This window comes from Delphinapterus leucas, chromosome 15, assembly GCF_059928025.1.
Source record: "Delphinapterus leucas isolate spDelLeu-1000000601 "Yukka" chromosome 15, BTC_Dleu_Yukka2, whole genome shotgun sequence".
In the NCBI taxonomy this organism is placed as follows: Eukaryota; Metazoa; Chordata; class Mammalia; order Artiodactyla; family Monodontidae; genus Delphinapterus; species Delphinapterus leucas.
This window is the reverse complement of record NC_143143.1, coordinates 47,031,369-47,050,848: the sequence shown is the minus strand read 5'-3', so window position 1 is coordinate 47,050,848 and position 19,480 is coordinate 47,031,369.

Below are 19,480 nucleotides of genomic sequence, written 5' to 3'. Positions count from 1 at the left end.
GAGGGGTTATTGTCCTGAAGTTGCTATGTAGCTATTTTACTACATATATGTACCCAATATTATTTCTATACTTTATATAAATAGCATCATACTGTATATACTTTTGCAACTAGGTTTTTCACTTTTTGTTTTTGCGGTACGCAGGCCTCTCACTGTTGTGGCCTCTCCCGTTGCGGAGCACAGGCTCCGGATGCGCAGGCTCAGCGGCCACGGCTCACGGGCCTAGCCGCTCCGTGGCATGTGGGATCTTCCCGGACCGGGGCATGAACCCGTGTCCCCTGCATCGGCAGGCGGACTCTCAACCACTTCGCCACCAGGGAAGCCCGGTTTTTCACTTTTTGAGATTTATTCATCTTGAGCCAAGCAAGTTTCATTCATTCATTTTAACAGCACCAACTGTCTGGTTAAAATTCTTTGTATGTATAATCCACTTTATGTATTCATTGCTTCATTAGTTATCCTACTCATTCCATGCACATTAGGTTTTTCCACTTCTGTGTTACCAAAACCAATTCTACAATAAAAATCCTCATGCACATTTCCTTCTACAGATGTGTGAGAATTTATCTAAAAGTACATGTGCCAAGTATGGGATATATGCATCTTAAACTTTACTAAATATTACCACATTGCTGTTTAAAGAGGTTGGACAAAACTTATGCTCTCACTAGTGATGTATAAGGGTTCTTGTTTCTTCACATTCTGGATCACTCATGGGGCTATCTGACCTTTTAGTTTTGCTAATCTGTGTCAAATAATTAATCTTTGCTATTGAATTTGTTTCTGCAATTACTAATGAAGTTAAGTATAATTATTGGCCTTTGGTTGTTTTCACCTTTTAGGAAAATGGGATATTACCTCACACCCGTTAGAATGGCTATCATCAAAAAGGCAAGAAATAAATGTTGGTGAGGATGTGGAGAAAAGGGAAACCTTATATACTGTTGGAAATGTAAATTGGTGCAGCCACTATGGAAAATAGTATGGAGATTCCTCAAAAAATTAAGAATGGAACTACCATGTGATCTAGCAATTCCACTTCTGGGTATTTATCCAAAGAATTTGAAAACACTAACTTGAAAAGATATGTGCACCCCTGTATTCATCACTTCATTACTTACAATAGCCAAGGTATGGAGACAACCTAAGTGCCCATCAATAGATGAATGGATAAAGAAGATGTTTTATATATATATATATATATATATATATATATATATATATATACACACACATACATATACATATATATGCGGCACACACACATATACACACACACACACACACACACAATGGAATACTACTCAGCTATCATCAAAAAAGATGAAGCATGGATGAACCTTGAGGGTATTATGCTAAGTGAAATAAGTCAGATGAAGAAAGACAAATACCATATGATTTCACTAATATGTGGAATATGAAAAACAAAAAAACAAATAAAAAATAAATGAACAAACCAAACCAAACCAAAACAAACACATAGATATAGAGAACAGAGTAGTGGTTAACAGAAGGGAAGTGGGGGAGGGAAGGGCAAAATGCATAAAGAGGGCCAACTGTAAGGTGATGGATAGAAACTAAATTTTTGATGGTGAGCACACTGTAGTATATTCAGAAGCAGAAGTATAATGTTATATATATGAAACTTATATAATGTTTTAAAGTTTTTTTTTGGATATGGACCATTTTTTTAAAGTCTTTACTGAATTTGTTACAATACTGCTTCTGTTTTATGTTTTGGTTTTTGGGCTGCGAGGCATGTGGGATCTTAGCTTCCTGACCAGGGATTGAACCTACATCCCCTGCATTGGAAGGCGAAGTCTTAACCACTGGACCACCAGGGAAGTCCCCAGTCCCCTTATATAATGTTATAAACCAATGTTACCTCAATAAAAAATAAATCTAAAAAAAAAAGAATTGCCTATTTGTATCCTTTGTTCCTTTTCTATTTGGTTTTCATGTTGATTTGTAGGTGTTCTTTATATAACCAAATACTAATTCTTTGTTGACTATATTTGTTGCTTTTTCCAGCCTGTTAGGCTTTTTTTTATGTTATAATAAAAAATATATATTCAAATTAAAATTTTTTCAGGTAGTCAAATTTATGAATTTTGCCATTATGGTTTTATTTTTATCTTTTCTAAGACCCCTTTCTTATGCCAATATCATAATTTCTTCTAAAATTATTAAAGTTTTGATAATCACATTTAGGTCTTTAATAAAACTGGAATTTTTGTATATGAGGTGGGGATGGGATCTGATGTTAATCTTCATCCAAATGATAATCAATGGTCTGTGTATAATCTGTTTATACTTTCCCAGCACCACTTATTGAAGAGGCTATCTTTTCTCCATTGAATGTTCTTGCCTCCTTTGTCATAAATTAGGTGCTCATATGTGTGTGGGTTTATCTCTGGGCATTCTATCCTATACCATTCATCTACATTTCTGTTTTTGTGCCAGTACCATACTGTCTTGATTACTGTAGCTTTGAGGTATAGTTTGAAGTCAGGGAGCCTGATTCCTCCAACTGTTTTTCTTTCTCAAGATTGCTTTGGCTATTCAGGGTCTTTTGTGTTTCTATACGAATTGTAAAATCTTTTGTCCTAATTCTGTGAAGAATGCCATTGGTAGTTTGATAGGGATTGCATTCAATCTGTAGATTGCTTTGGGTAGTATAGTCATTTTCACAATACTGATTCTTCCAATCCAAGAACATGGCATATTTCTCCATCTGTTTATGTCATCTTTGGTTTCGTTCATCAGTGTTTTGTAGTTTTCTGAGTACAAGTCTTTCGCCTCCTTAGGCAGGTTTATTCCTAGGTATTTTATTCTTTTTGTTGCAGTGGTAAATGGGAGTGTTTCCTTAATTTCTCTCTTTGATTTTTTGTTGTTGCTGTATAGGAATGCCAGAGCTTTTTGTGCATTAACTTTGTATCCTGAAACCTTACCAAATTCATTGATTAGTTCTAGTGGTTTTCTGGTGGCATCTTTAGGATTTTCTATGCATAGTATCATGCCATCTGCAAACAGTGACAGTTTTACTTCTTCTTTTCCAATTTGTATTTCCTTTTCTTCTCTGATTGCTGTGACCAGGACTTCCAAAACTATGCTGAGTAAGAGTGGCGAGACTGGACATTCTTGTCTTGTTCCTGATCTTAGTGGAAATGCTTTCAGTTTTTCACCATCGAGTATGATGCTTGCTGTGGGTTTGTCATATATGGCCTTTATTAAGTTGAGGTAGGTTCCCTCTATGCCCACTTTCTGGAGAGTTTTTATCATAAATTGGTGTTGAATTTTGTCAAAAGCTTTTTCTGCATCTATTGAGATGATCATATGGTTTTTATTCCTTAATTTGTTAATATGGTGTATCACATTGATTGATTTGTGTATATTGAAGAAACCTTGCATCCCTGGGATAAATCCCACTTGATCATGGTGTATGATCATTTTAATGTGCTGTTGGACTCTGTTTGTTATTATTTTGTTCAGGATTTTTGCATCTAAGTTCATCAGTGATATTGGTCTATAATTTTCTACTTTTGTGATATCTTTTTCTGGTTTTGGTATCAGGGTGATGGTGGCTTCATAGAATGAATTTGGGAGTGTTTCTCCCTCTGCAAATTTTTGGAAGAGTTTGAGAAGGATAGGTGTTAGCTCTTCTCTATATGTTTGATAGAATTCACCTGTGAAGCCATCTGGTCCTGGACTTTTGTTTGTTGGAAGATTTTTTTGTTTTTTTTTGCGGTACGCAGACCTCTCGCTGTTGTGGCCTCTCCCATTGAGGAGCACAGGCTCCAGACGTGCAGGCTCGGTGGCCATGGCTCATGGGCCCAGCCACTCCGTGGCATGTGGGATCCTCCTGGACCAGGGCACAAACCCGTGTCCCCTGCATCGGCAGGCGGACTCTCAACCATTGTGCCACCAGGGAAGCCCTGTTGGAAGATTTTTAATCACAGTTTCAATTTCATTACTTGTGATTGGTCTGTTCATATTTTCTGTTTCTTCCTGCTTAAGTCTTGGAAGGTTATACCTTTCTAAGAATTTCTCCATTTCTTCCAGGTTGTCCATTTTATTGGCACAGAGTTGCTTGTAGTAGTCTCTTATAACCCTTTGTATTTCTGCAGTGTCTGTTGTGATTTATCCTTTTTCATTTCTAATTTTATTGATTTGCATCCTCTCCCTTTTTTTCTTGATGAGTCTGGCTAAGGGTTTATCAGTTTTGTTTATATTCTCAAAGAACCGGTTTTAGTTTTATTGATCTTTGCTATTGTTTTCATTTTTATTTCATTTATTTCTGCTCTGATCTTTATGATTTCTTTCCTTCTACTGACTTTGGGTTTTCTTTGTTCTTATTTCTCTAGTTGTTTTAATTGTAGGGTTAGATTGTTTATTTGAGATTTTTCTTGTTTCTTGAGGTGAGACTTAATTGCTATAAACTTCCCTCTTAGAACTGCTTTTGCTGCATCCCATAGGTTTTGGGTCATTGTGTTTTCATTGTCGTTTGTTTCTATGCAGTTTTTAAATTTCTTCTTTGATTTCTTCAGTGATCTCTTGGTTATTTAGTATGGCGCTGTTTACCCTCCATGTATTTGTGTTTTTTCACAGTTTTTTCCTGTAATTGATTTTCAATCTCATAGCGTTGTGGTCAGAAAAGATGCTTGATACGATTTCAATTTTCTTAAGTTTTCTGAGGCTTGATTTGTGACCCAAGATGTGATCAATCCTGGAGAATGTTCCGTGTGCACTTGAGAAGAAAGTGTATTCTGCCACTTCTGGGTGGAATATTCTATAAATATCAATTAAATATATCTGGTCTATTGTATCATTTAAAGCTTGTGTTTCCTTATTTATTTTCTGTTTGGATGATCTCTCCATTGGTGTAAGTGGGGTGTTAAAGTCCCCTACTATTATTGTGCTACTGTCGATTTCTCCTTTCATGGTTGTTAGCATTTGCCTTATGTATTGAGGTGCTCCTATGTTGGGTGCATAAACATTTATAATTGTTATAGCTTCTTCTTGGATTGATCCTTTGATCACAATATAGTGTCCCTCCTTATCTTTTGTAACAGTCTTTATTTTAAAATCTATTTTATCTGATACGAGTATTACTACTCCAGCTTTCTTTTGATTTCCGTTTGCATGGAATATCTTTTTCCATCCCTTCACTTTCAGTGTGTATGTGTCCATAGGTCTGAAGTGGGCCTCTTGTAGACAGCATATAAGGGTCTTGTTTTTGTATCCATTCAGCCAGTCTGTGTCTTTTGGTTGGGGCACTTAATCCATTTACATTCAAGGTTATTATCAATATGTATGTTCCTATTACCATTTTCTTAATTGTTTTGGGTTTGTTTTTGTGGTTGTGTTTCTTCTCTTGTGTTTCCAGCCTAGAGAAGTTCCTTTAGGATTTGATGTAAAGCTGGTTTGGTGGTGCTGAATTCTCTTAGGTTTTGCTTGTCTGAAAAGCTTTTGATTTCTCCATTGAATCTGAATGAGATCTTCTGGGTAATCTTGGTTGTAGGCTTTTCTCTTTCATCACTGTAAGTATATCCTGCCACTCCTTTCTGGCCTGCAGAGTTTCTGCTGAAAAATCAGCTGATAACCTTAGGGGGATTCCTTTGTATGTTATTTTTTGTTTTTCCCTTGCTGCTTTTAATATTTTTTCTTTGAATTTAATTTTTGTTTGTTTGATGAATATGTGTCTTGGTGTGTTTCTCCTAGGGTTTATCCTGTATGGGATTCTCTGCGCTTCCTGAACTTGGGTGACTATTTCCTTTCCCATGTTAGGGAAGTTTTCCACTATAATCTCTTCAAATATTTTCTCAGACCCTTTCTTTTTCTCTTCTTCTTCTGGGACCCCTATAATTCGAATGTTAGTGTGTTTAGGGCTGTCCCAGAGGTCTCTGGGATTGTCTTCAATTCTATTTATTCTTTTATCTTTATTCTGCTCCTTGGCAGTTATTTCCACCATTTTGTCTTCCAGCTCACTTAATTCATTCTTCTGCCTCAGTTATTCTGTTACTGACTCCTTCTAGTGTATTTTTCATTTCAATTATTGTGTTGTTCATCTCTGTTTGTTTTTTCTTTAGTTCTTCTAGATCTTTGTTAAACATTTCTTGTATTTTCTCAATCTGTGCCTCCATTCTATTTCCAAGATTCTGGATCATCTTTACTATCATTACTCTGAATTCTTTTTCAGAGAGATTGCCTATTTCCTCTTCATTTATTTGGTCACATAGGTTTTTACATTGCTCCTTCATCTGTGACATATTTTTTTGCCGTCTCATTTTTTTTTTCCTTTTTTTTTATGAGTGGGATTTTGTTCCTGTCTTGCTGGTTGTTTGGCCTGAGGCCTCCAACACTGGAGTTTCTAGGCTGTTGGGTAGAGCTGCGTTTTGGTGCTGAGATGAGGACCTCTGTGAGACCTCACTCTGATAAATATTCCCCTGGAGTCTAAGGTTCTCTGTTAGTCCAGTGGTTCGGACTGAGAGCACCCACCGCAGGAGCTTCTGCATGACCCCTGGCTTGTGAACCAAGCTGGTTCACTTGGGGGTTCACTTGGGGGTTCCTCCCGTCTCCTTGGGCATCCTACCAGCGGCCGTCAGGCACCCTAGTTGTGGGGAGACACTAACTGCACGTCTTCCCACGCTGCCATCTTGACTCCACCCCCCCAACAAGGCTTTTAATGTAGGAATTGTGGAATTGTTTCCACAAAGTTATTTTGTATTGCTTCTTTCAGGTTTCCAGATTTATCATCTTATTGGTGGAAAGAAATTTGTGTATGTGAACATATTGGCTTGAAAGTGTTCACACACACACACACACAAAAATAGGGTGGCATAAATTCAAATTCAAATCTGTATAAGGTGCAGGGATATTGTGTAGGTTATTTTCCAGGAACATGTTTTTCTCTGCGAGAGTCGAAGTGGAAGAAAAGCTTTCTTGATATTTACATATAATGGTGGGTGGTTTGTTGTTATTTCCTAATCTCCCCTCTCACTGTATGCACAGCTCTATGAGACTCTTAGTTTTATTCATAACTCTAATCTCAATTCCCTTGTCAAAGATCTTTATGTCTTTTTTATTTTCCCAGCCTGGGATTTAAAATCCAAGGCTCATCCAGTACCAGCTCTGATCACAGCTTGCCAAAACATCAACTCACATGCTTATTTTTCATTATTTCTAGCACCTGGGGATTTCAGTTTCTTGTAAGCCCAGGCCTTCATTTAAAAAAAGTGTTTTGGCATATATTAGGTGTCATTTTTAGGTATTTGTAAGCAGTAGGATTTTCATATTGGATTAAACCACCATTTTGCCAGAATAGGAGATCTTTAGTGATTTTCTTTTAAAATAAATTCATTCACAAAAAAACTTGTGTTGATTTAAAGAAAAACTTTAAGTAATAGGAAAGATATTAAATGGTACACAGATTGGGTTCCCTGATAAGCAGACTTTAAGAGTTTGGAGTATTTATTAAGAAGTGTCCTTGGGACTTCCCTGGTGGTGCAGTGGTTAAGAATTCGCCTGCCAATGTAGGGCACATGGGTTTGAGCCCTGGTCTGGGAAGATCCCACATGCTATGGAGCAGCTAAGCTCATGTGGCACAACTACTGAGCCTCTGCTCTAGACCATGCAAGCCACAACTACTGAGCCTGAATGACAAAACTAGTGAAGCCCGTGTGCCTAGAGACTGTGCTGTGCAACAAAGACAACCACCGCAACGAGAACCCCCCGCACAGCAATGAAGAGTAGCCCCCGCTCACTGCAACTAGAGAAAGCCCACGTGCAGCAACGAAGACCCAATGCAGCCATAAATAAATAAATAAATAGATAAAAAGAAAGAAGAAGTGCCCTTGGGAAGCACACCTGGTGAAGAAGTTGGATTAGGCAGAAAGAGAAGCTGTTATGCAACCTGTAACAGAGAAGAACAAACCTGACTCCATATCAGATCTATTCCTTTAATTCTAACCCTTGTGTTCTGTTGCCTGTGCTCAGCCATGCTGGCTCTGCTCCTTTTGTAAAAGAATGCTGCTTATAGCCTGAAATATACATGATAACCCATTCTCAAGGTTCTGACCTTTGAAGGTATAACATTTTTCCATACATATAGAGATAAAAAGTTGCAGAACAGAAAATAATAATTGTCTTCTTGGTGGTATATAGGAACATTGTGACCAGACCTACTTGGACAGCTGCAGGAACAAAGGATTCCTGCACCAAAAAGTTTGCAAGAATGAGCCATACCTCCTTCAATCTTAGTATAAAAGAAGCCTGAATTCTAACTCAGGTAATATGGTTCTTTGAGACAGTAGTCCACCATCTTCTCAGCCTGCTGTTTTCCTGAATAAAGTCTCTATTCCTTGCCCCAACAACTAACTTGTCTCTTGATTTATTGGCCTGTCATGTGGCAAGCAGTACAAGCTTGGACTCGGTAACAAGTCCAGTGAAACCCTTTCCTGACCCCAGAGGGTACTCTGGAGCTAACATGTCTCTTCTAACTCATCTCAAGTTAGACTGACATGGTCAGGCCTTTATGTTCCCGAATTGATTAGTCATTGGAAGTTGCCTCTCCCAGGAAGGAGGCATAACTTTGGGCTATGCAGTTGTCTGCACCTGAGACAGTCTCTAAAGGGACTGACTGCTGAAGGCTGTCTGTGAACTTCACTTCCAGCAACTGGGCAACAAGTCCCTCATTGAAGAGAGGATCTGAATGGCACTTCCCAGTGTCCTCCACATACATTCCACAGTCAATAAAGTGGAATACAAAAGATAAACTTAGCCTAGCTGGTCACAGACCCTAGAAGTGAGAAAAAAGAATGCCAACCCTGGCTTAAAGCAGGATTCTAAGACACTCCCCTCCAACCAAGAACACAGGAGCTGTATGGTCTGATCACCAAAATTAATGATGATTAATTCCAAGAAATGCCAGGAAGGATCTGGTCAGGTAGGACAAAGAAACTAGTGTTCCAGTTGCCTGCAGGAATAGGCTCCACTGTTCCCACTGCATGATTAATTATTGATTTGTCTTGTTAACAACTTAATAAAGATAATTACTCTATTAGACTCAATTCTGACTCAGAAAGAATTAGTTATTGAAGTTCTAGTGATAAGATATCCTGAGAGAAAATGAGCATGCTGTTAAAAACATGTAATGGGATATGAAAGCATTGTGCTCAACTATAAAACACCATTCAAACTTACTCTAAAACTGTAAGGTTTTATTATTTTTATGTAGCACCTATATTGTAGATAATGCTGAACTTGGAGTCAGAAGATCTGAGTTTACATCCTAGCTCTATATAGGAAGAATTCAACTCAGTTTAATTCAGCAAATATTTATTCATATTAAGTATGTGACAGACACAATGCCAGGCACAGATCTTGCCTTGAATTAAAGGGAAAACAAATGCTATTGGTTATATTTGACAATCTCTAGGTAAAGGAAAAAGTGACAGGGATCTGAAAATTGGTAGATAGTTCTCCTATTTTCAAGATGTAGAAAAATATATTCATATTCTAGAACCAGCTTGATGCCAATCTCCTTAATTTCTCTTTCATTTTTTGAACAAATTTTTATACACAGTTTGTGAGCCTTGAGTTAAGGAGATATTATCACTAAGAATCAGGAAGTTTTTTGAGAATGTTAGGTTCAATCTAATTTTTCTCTTCTGAAGGACTAACAAGTCTGGGGAGTAGCATTTATATAAAACACCTATATCCCATTTTTTATGATATCCTGTACACAAAATGTTGAAATGGGAACTGAATGAGAATGGGATTTAGCAAGGTTTTTAGCCAGCTCTATAACCATGTATAACCCATATTTCTGGTTCATTTCATAGCTTGTAAATCTTCCAAGGAAGGTTACTTCTCCATGGCTTCCTCTACTTTCTTAACTACTGATTCCATAGGTACTGTTCCTGACACTAGGCTTCTGTGTGGGGTTGAAGGTGGGGGATCAGGAAGGCGTGTCTGCCTACCTTCTATCTACCAATGCCTATTAAGGCATGTTCCCAAACAAGGGCAGTGCACTCTGTACAAGGCATTCTGATAACTAAAATTTTATTTTTTCAACCTCATCACATGTAGATTTTTATCTGTTATCAGTGGGTAAATATAATATTAGAGATTTATGGTGGATTATTGTGGGCTCTAGGCTCTAAACTTGGTCCTGTCTGGTTAACGTCTGTAACAAGAATTTGGGTAAAAGATTGGAGGGCATGCTTGTCAAAAAATTTGAATGACAGAAAACTAGGAGAGTTTGATTTTTATAATTGATAGGTTGAAATAGTCCCAAATGAACACAATGAAACAAATAGACATAAATGTAAAAGATTTCACTTAGATTCAAAAATTTAGTGAACACATAGGGATTAGGAGATACCTGGCTGTGATGGTCAACTTTATGTATCTATTTGGTGAGTACAGCCTCCAGTTATTAAGTCCTACATGAAACTAGTTTTTGCTGTGAGGGTATTTAGCAGGCACGTTTAAGTAAGTGAGATTATCCTAAATAATCTGGGTTGGGCTGATTCAAACAGTTGAGAGGCCTTAAGAATGGAACTGAGGTTTCCCTGAAGAAGAAAAAAGCCCACCTGTAAACAGCAGTTTCAGCTCCTGCCCGAGACTTCCAGTCTGCCTCGTTGATAAACTACCCTGTGGGTTCCGGACTTGCCCAGCCAGCTCCCATAATCGCATAAGCCAATACCTTAATATAAATCCTTTAATATATATCTCCTACTGGTTCTTTTTTTCTGGTTGAACCCTGATTGATACACTGGCTTAGTACCTTTAGGTGTGAAAAGATTTCAGTTTCTTCTAAGTTTGTTATGCGTTAATCGCTACGAGTGGGGGCCAGAAACAACTCACAGGATCTTAGAAACAATATGCACGAGCCACAGTATCCAGTGAAGGGGAGCCACAGCTCCATTGCTGGAGTCCATACCCATAGCGGGATTATTCTGTCCACCTCCAGCTGCCTAAGATCACTGTGGGGAAGGGATTTTGGTGTAATGGAAGCTAACTTTATAAGAAAGAGATATATTAAATAATGTCACAGGCTGCCCTGTATGATATAGTGAGCTTAGTCACAGGTATTTAAGTAGGAGCTGGTGTTGTCTGCCAGGAATATCTGATGAAAGATACTAGACTAGATGACCTCTAGTGTTCCCTAATTCTAAGGTTCTGTAATTTTACTTTTAATAACTATGCTTCTAATGCATGCCACTAAATGTCCTCATCCTTTTAGTTCATGCCATTTAATTTCCCTTGTCTGGAAAACCTGGTGTGTTCGTTGTCTTCTGATTGCTTTTCTAGAGCCATTCCATCCTGCTCTATGCCCATATGGGCTTCTTCAAAGGACTCCCTTGCCCTCCAGCTTCTGGTTAGATTTGGCTGAGAGGCACCAGCTGGAAGTACGAAGGGTAGGAAGAGAACGAGGTAGGAGTATTTATTCTCCAGCTCCCCAAGTCTGGGTTGCTGCAGGCTGGCTTAGTCCCTTGACCTCACATCATAGTTCTGTCAGAGGGTCCTCTCCACATACCTCTTGCTTTCTTTCTCAGCATCCCAGTAGCCACTACTGCCCCGAGACCCTGCAGACCTGGGGGTGGTAATGCCACTGTGGTTACTATCCTAGGTTTCTCCACACCCTGTCTGCACTTTTAGAAATAGGCCCTTGACTAAATTTTACTCATATACATTTAATTTTTTATTTTTTAAAAAATATTTATTGTATATATGTGCCACATCTTCTTTATCCATTCATCTGTCAATGGACATTTAGGTTGGTTCCATGTCCTGGCTATTGTAAATAGTGCTGCAATGAACATTGCAGTACATGTCTCTTTTTGAATTATGGTTTTCTCAGGGTATATGCCCAGTAGTGGGATTGCTGGGTCATATGGTAGTTCTATTTTTAGTTTTTTAAGGAACCTCCATGCTGTTTTCCATAAAGAGGTAGACATAGAAAATGGACTTGAGGACATGGGGTGGGAGGGCCAAGCTGGGGTGAAGTGAGAGTAGCATTGACATATATACACTACCGAATGTAAAATAGTTGGCTGGTGGAAAGCAGCAGCATAGCACAGGGAGATTGGCTCGGTGCTTTGCGATGACCTAGAGGGGTGGGATAGGGAGGATGGGAGGGAGGCTCAAGAGGGAGGGGATATGGGGACATGTGTATGCATATGGCTGATTCACTTTGTTGTGCAACAGAAACTAACACAGTACTGAGAAGCAATTATACTCCAATAAAGATCTATAAAAATAAATAAATAAATATATCACTTCTCAAAAGTAAATTTATTTATTTGGTTGTGTCCGGTCTTAGTTGTGGCAGGCAGGCTCCTTAGTTGCAGCTCACCAGCTCCTTAGTTGTGGCATGTGAACTCTTAGTTGCAGCATGTATGTGGGATTTAGTTCCCGGACCAGGGATCGAACCCAGGCCCCCTGCATTGGGAGAGAGGAGTCTTAACCACTGTGCCACCAGGGAAGTCCCCATATGACTCAAATTAAATGTGTCATTTGTTTCCTGTCAAAAATCCTACCTGGTACTTCAAGTAACACGCATGTCAACATCTTTATGTCCTATATAGAGCCAACTCTTCAAATGAGCAGTCAACCAGTCTTTTGGAGTAAATGTGGGAAAAATACTCTTAAAATATTAAGATTAAAAAAATTTAAAAATCTTTATCGAAGCAAGACTCTCATAAAGACCAAGGACAGACTAGGTCAGTAAGAGTCCTTCCAGCTCCAAAACTAACTTCTCTCTCCTCTGGAATCTCTTGGTTCTCAATTTTTTTCTGTTGCTCTTATTAGTAGTGATCACTTTTCTATGTTTACTTCTGGCAGAAGGAAACATTTTCTAATTTGTGTAAATCTTGATGAATGGGTGTTATGACTATTATAAGACAGGGGTTCTCAAATGTCCTTGAAACATTTAGGTAGGCATCAATGAATGCATATACACTCCCTAGAGATGTGGAGGACAGGAATAAATTTCTTTAAAGTCTTAGGTTTGATAATTCAAAGTGTGAGTTTTGAAATTTACAGCATACATTATACTGTTAGTTCTAAAATGAAAATGTTTTCAATTATTTACCATTATTTTTTTCCCCATAAATTTATTTATTTATGGCTGTGTTGGATTCTTGTTGCTGGGCACGGGCTTTCTCTAATTGTGGCAAGCAGGGACTACTCTTTGTTGTGGTGTGCAGGCTTCTCATAATGGCAGCTTGTCTTTGTTGTGGAGCACGGGCTCTAGGTGCGCGGGCTTCAGTAGTTGTGGATCGCGGGCTCTAGAGTGTAGGCTCAGTAGTTGTGGTGCATATGCTTAGTTGCTCCGTAGCATGTGGGATCTTCCTGGACCAGGGCTCAAACCCGTGTCCCCTGCATTGGCAGGTGGATTCCTAACCACTGAGCCACAAGGGTAGTCCCTACCATTATTTATTTCCCTTAAAAATCTTCATTTGGTGCTCAGGAAACTGAGCATCTTTACCATACAGTTCAATATTTGCCCTAAGCCATTTTGAGAAGCAAGGGATTAAAATTTCTTAATATTGTCAGCTTACTTTTGTGAGATGCATATGGTATAGTGGCTAAGAGCTAGAGGACTTTGACACCAGACCATCTAAGACTACACCATCTAAGTTCAAATCCTAGTTTCCCTACTAAATATTGGTTTTATAATGCTAAGCAAATTATTTCTCTGTGTTGCAAGTTTCACACCTTACAAAGTGGAAATGATATAACCTATCTTAAGTGAACATTTAAAAATATGGGGGATGCTCAATTAGAGTTAGCGTATTATCTATTATTATTAGGTATAATATAACTAGTTCCATATAAGGGAAAGGGATCTCATTTGAAGGGTGACATTAGTTACTCTTTTAAACAGCAGAAGCTCTCTTAAACAACCTCTACCTACCATATTCGCCAAATTAATCAATGATTTTCACGTCTTCTATCCAACTTACTGACCGATGTCCACAGCATATTGAACTAGTTTGTGGCCAGTGGGATTCTCTTTAGTACAGGTGTTACTTCTGTTCCCACCCTTTGCATACTTACCAAAGATCAGGAGTGCTTGATCCCAAATCTATTTGTATCAATTGTGCTGTTTTTATAATTACAGAATTTAACCAAACAATATGTAAACTTACTAAAATAAGTACAAAAAGAAAATGTTGTTTCTATGTAAAGTGATTGAAATATTATGAAAAAAAATGATAAGGAGAGCCACTAAAAGTTATCAAATTTAATTGTAGGCAAAGCATTTATAAATGACTGGGGGAAAAGTCTGCAAATATCTGGAAGGATTTTGCGCATACTTGTTCCATAAATGTTTTTAGCTCCTTTTTTCATTAAAAAACTGAGATGGGAAATCATAGATGATACAGTTTGAGTGTGGTTTATACTAGAAATGCCAATCAGTAGACCAATGCTAAATAAAAGACAGCTCATGTTTCTATGCCAGAAAATTGTCAAATGTACGTTTCAATGTATATGATTTAGATTTAAAAGAACTTTAAGATATGTACATTTTTTATAATGCCATTAAAAACTGATATTCTTAATTTATCTCTGCCAAGGAAGATTCCCTCTCCTAAATAAGATGTTAAATTATAGAAACTCATACATATCTGTTAGAAAAGAGAAAGTTTTCATGTATCAGACTTAAATGCTGAAAATGAGTCTTAAATTTTATAATTGAGGGCTTCCCTGGTGGCGCAGTGGTTGAGAGTCCGCCTGCCGATCATGGGGACACGGGTTCGTGCCCCGGTCCGGGAGGATCCCACGTGCCGCGGAGCGGCTGGGCCCCTGAGCCATGGCCGCTGAGCCTGCGCGTCCGGAGCCTGTGCTCCGCAACGGGAGAGGCCACAACAGTGAGAGGCCCGCGTACAGCAAAAAAAAAAAATTTATAATTGAGCACCAGTTAACTCCTGCACACAGAATCTATGGAGACATTGTTTATATATTTTTTTTAAATACATCTTTATTGGAGTATAATTGCTTTAGAATCGTGTGTTAGTTTCTGCTGTATCACACAGTGAGCAGCTATACGTGTACATATATCCTCATATCCCCTCCCTCTTGCATCTCCCTCTCACCCTCCATATCCCACCCCTCTAGGTGGACACAAAGCAGTGATCTGATCTCCCTGTGCTATGCAGCTGCTTCCCACTAGCTATCTATTTTACATTTGGTAGTATATATATGTCCATGCCACTCTCTCACTTTCTCCCAGCTTACCCTTCTCCCTCCCCACATCCTCAGGTTCATTCTCTACGTCTGCATCTTCATTCCTGTCCTGCTCCTAGGTTCCACAGAACCTTTTTTTTTTTTTTTTTACATTCCATATATATGTGTTAGCATACAATATTTGTTTTTCTCTTTCTACGGTATTTGTTATCCCTTTCCAGATATTTCTCTTCACTCTGTATAACCGACTCTAGGTCCATCCACCTCACTACAAACAACTCAATTTCGTTTCTTTTTATGGCTGAGTAATATTCCATTGTATATATGTGCCACATCTTCTTTATCCATTCATCTGTCAATGGACACTTAGGTTGCTTCCATGTCCTGACTATTGTAAATAGTGCTGCAGTGAACATTGTGGTACATGACCCTCTTTGAATTATGGTTTTCTCAGGGTATATGCTCAGTGGTGGAATTGCTGGGTCATATGGGAGTTCTATTTTTAGTTCTTTAAGGAACCTCTACCGTTCTCCATAGTGGCTGCATCAGTTTACATTCCCACCAACAGCACAAGAGGGTTCCCTTTTCTCTACAGCCCCTCCAGCATTTATTATTTGTAGACTTTTTGATGATGGCCGTTCCAACAGGTGTGAGGTGATACCTCACTGTAGGTTTGATTTGCATTTCTCTAATTATTAGTGATGTTGAACATCCTTTCATGTGTTTGTTGGCAATCTGTATATCTTCTTTGGAGAAATGTTTATTTAGGTCTTCTGCCCATTTTTGGATTGGATTGTTTGTTGTTTTGATATTGAGCTGCATGAGCTGCTTGTATATTTTGGAGATTAATCCTTTGTCTGTTGCTTCATTTACAAATATTTTCTCCCATTCTGAGGATTGTCTTTTGGTCTTGTTTATCGTTTCCTTTGCTGTGCAAAAGCTCTGAAGTTTCATTAGGTCCCATCTGTTTATTTTTGTTTTTATTTCCCTTTCTCTATGAGGTGAGTCAAAAATGATCTTGCTGTGATTTATGTCACAGAGTGTTCTGCCTATATTTTCCCCTAAGAGTTTTATAGTGTCTGGCCTTACATTTAGGTCTTTAATACACTTTGAGCTTATTTTTGTGTATGGTGTTAGGGAGTGTTCTAATTTCATCCTTTCACATGTAGCTGTCCAGGTTTCCCAGCACCACTTATTGAAGAGGCTGTCTTTCCTCCATTGTATATTCTTGCCTCCTTTATCAAACATAAGGTGACCATATGTGTATTGGTTTATCTCTGGGCTTTCTATCCTGTTCCATTGATCTATATTTCTGTTTTTGTGCCAGTACCATACTGTCTTGATTACTGTAGCTTTGTAGTATAGTCTGAAGTCTGGGAGCCTGATTCCTCCAGCTCCGTTTTTCTTTCTCAAGATTGCTTTGGCTATTCAGGGTCTTTTGTGTTTCCATACAAATTGTGAAATTTTTTATTCTATTTCTGTGAAAATACCATGGTAGTTTGATAGGGATTGCATTGAATCTGTAGATTGCTTTGGGTAGTAGAGTCATTTTCACAATGTTGAATCTTCCAATCCAAGAACATGGTATATTTCTCCATCTGTTCATATCATCTTTAATTTCTTTCATCAGTGTCTTACAGTTTTCTGCATACAGGTCTTTTGTCTCCTTAGGTAGGTTTATTCCTAGATGTTTTATTCTTTTTGTTGCAATGGTAAATGGGAGTGTTTCCTTAATTTTTCTCTCTGATTTTCCATCATTAGTGTATAGGAATGCAAGAGATTTCTGTGCATTAATTTTGTATCGTGCTACTTTACCAAATTCATTGATTAGCTCTAGTACTTCTCTGGTAGCATCTTTAGGATTCTTTATGTATAGTATCATGTCATCTGCAAACAGTGACAGCTTTACTTCTCCTTTTCCGATTTGGATTCCTTTTATTTCTTTTTCTTCTCTGATTGCCATGGCTAAAACTTCCAAAACTATGTTGAATAATAGTGGTGAGAGTGGACAGCCTTGTCTTATTTCCTGATCTTAGTGGAAATGGTTTCAGTTTTTCACCACTGAGAACGATGTTGGTTGTGGGTTTGCCATATATGGCCTTCATTATGTTGAGGTAAGTTCCCTCTATGCCTACTTTCTGGAGGGTTTTTTATCATAAATGGGTGTTGAATTTTTTCAAAAGCTTTTTCTGCATCTATTGAGATGATCATATGGTTTTTCTCCTTCAATATGTTAATATGGTTTATCACTTTGATTGATTTGCATATATTGAAGAAATCTTGCATTCCTGGGATAAACCCCACTTGATCATGGTGTATGATCCTTGTAATGTGCTGCTGGATTCTGTTTGCTAATATTTTTTAAGGATTTTGCATCTATGTTCATCAGTGATATTGGCCTGTAGTTTTCTCTTTTGGTGACTTCTTTGTCTGGTTTTGGTATCAGGGTGATGGTGGCCTCATAGAATCAGTTTGGGAGTGTTCCTGCCTCTGCTATATTTTGGAAGAGTTTGAGGAGTATAGGTGTTAGCTCTTCTCTGAATGTCTGATACAATTTGCCTGTGAAGCCACCTGGTCCTGGACTTTTTTTGTTGGAAGATTTTTAGTCACAGTTTCAATGTCAATGTTTATGATTGGTCTGTTTATATTTTCTATTTTTTACTGTTTCAGTCTCGGAAGGTTGTGCTTTTCTAAGAATTTGTCCATTTCTTCCAGGTTGTCCATTTTGTTGGCATATAGTTGCTTGTATTAATCTCTCATGGTGGTGTGTATTTCTGCAGTGTCAGCTGTTACTTCTCCCTTTTCATTTATAATTCTATTGATCTGAGTCTTTTCCCTTTTTTTCTTCATGAGTCTGGCTAACGGTTTATCAATTTTGTTTATCTTCTCCAAACCCAGCTTTTAATTTTAATGATCTTTGTTATCATTTCCTTCATTTCTTTTTCATATTTTTCTGATCTGATCTTCATATTTCTTTCCTTCTGCTAACTTTGGGGGTTTTTTTGTTCTTTCTCTAATCGCTTCAGGTGGAAGGTTAGGTGGTTTATTTGAGATTTTTCTTGTTTCTTGAGGTAGGATTGTATTGCTACAAACTTCCCTCTTAGAACTGCTTCTGCTGCATCCCATATGTTCTGGGTGGTCGTGTTTTCATTGTCATTTGTTTCTAGGTATTTTTTGATTTCCTCTTTGATTTCTTCAGTGATCTCTAGGTTATTTAGTAGTGTATTGTTTAACCTTCATGTGTTTTGTGTTTTTTACAGTTTTTTCCTGCAACTGATATCTAGTCTTATAGTGTTGTGGTCAGAAAAGATACTCGATAGGATTTCAGTTTTCTTCTTAGAACTGCTTCTGCTGCATCGCTTAGGTTTTGGGTTGTTGTGTTTTCATTGTCATTTGTTTCTAGGTATTTTTAAAAATTACTCTTTGATTCATTCAGTGATCTCTTGGTTATTTAGTAGTGTATTGTTTAGCCTCCATGTGTTTGTATGTTTTACAGTTTTTTTTCCTGTAATTGTTATCTAGTCTTATAGTGTTGTGGTCGGAAAAGATCTTTGGTACGATTTCAATTTTCTTAAATTTACCAAGGCTTGATTTGTGACCCAAGATAAAATCGGTCCTGGAGAATGTTCCATGAGCACTTGAGAAGAAAGTGTATTCTGTTGTTTTTGGATGGAATGTCCTATAAATACCATCTAAGTCCATCTTGTTTAATGTATCAGCTAAAGCTTGTGTTTCCTTATTTATTTTCATTTTGGATGATCTGTCCATTGTCGAAAGTGGGGTTTAAAGGCCCGTACTATGATTGTGTTACTGTTGATTTCCCCTTTTATAGCTGTTAGCATTTGCCTTATGTATTGAGGTGCTCCTACGATGGGTGCATAAATATTTACAATTGTTATATCTCTTCTTGGATTGATCCCTTGATCATTATGTAGTGTCCTTCTTTGTCCCTTGCAATAGTCTTTATATTAAAGTCTTTTTTGTCTGATATGAGAATTGCTACTCCAGCTTCCTTTTGATTTCCGTTTGCATGGAATATCTTTTTCCATCCCTTCACTTTCAGTCTGTATGTGTTCCTAGGTCTGAAGTAGGTCTCTTGTAGGCAGCATATTTACAGGTCTGGTTTTTGTATCCATTCAGCCAGTCTGTGTCTTTTGGTTGGAGCATTTAATCCATTTACATTTTAGGTAATTATCGATATGTATGCTCCTATTACCATTTTCTTAATTGTTTGGGGTTTGTTATTGTAGGTCTTTTCCTTATCTTGTGTTTCCTGCCTAGA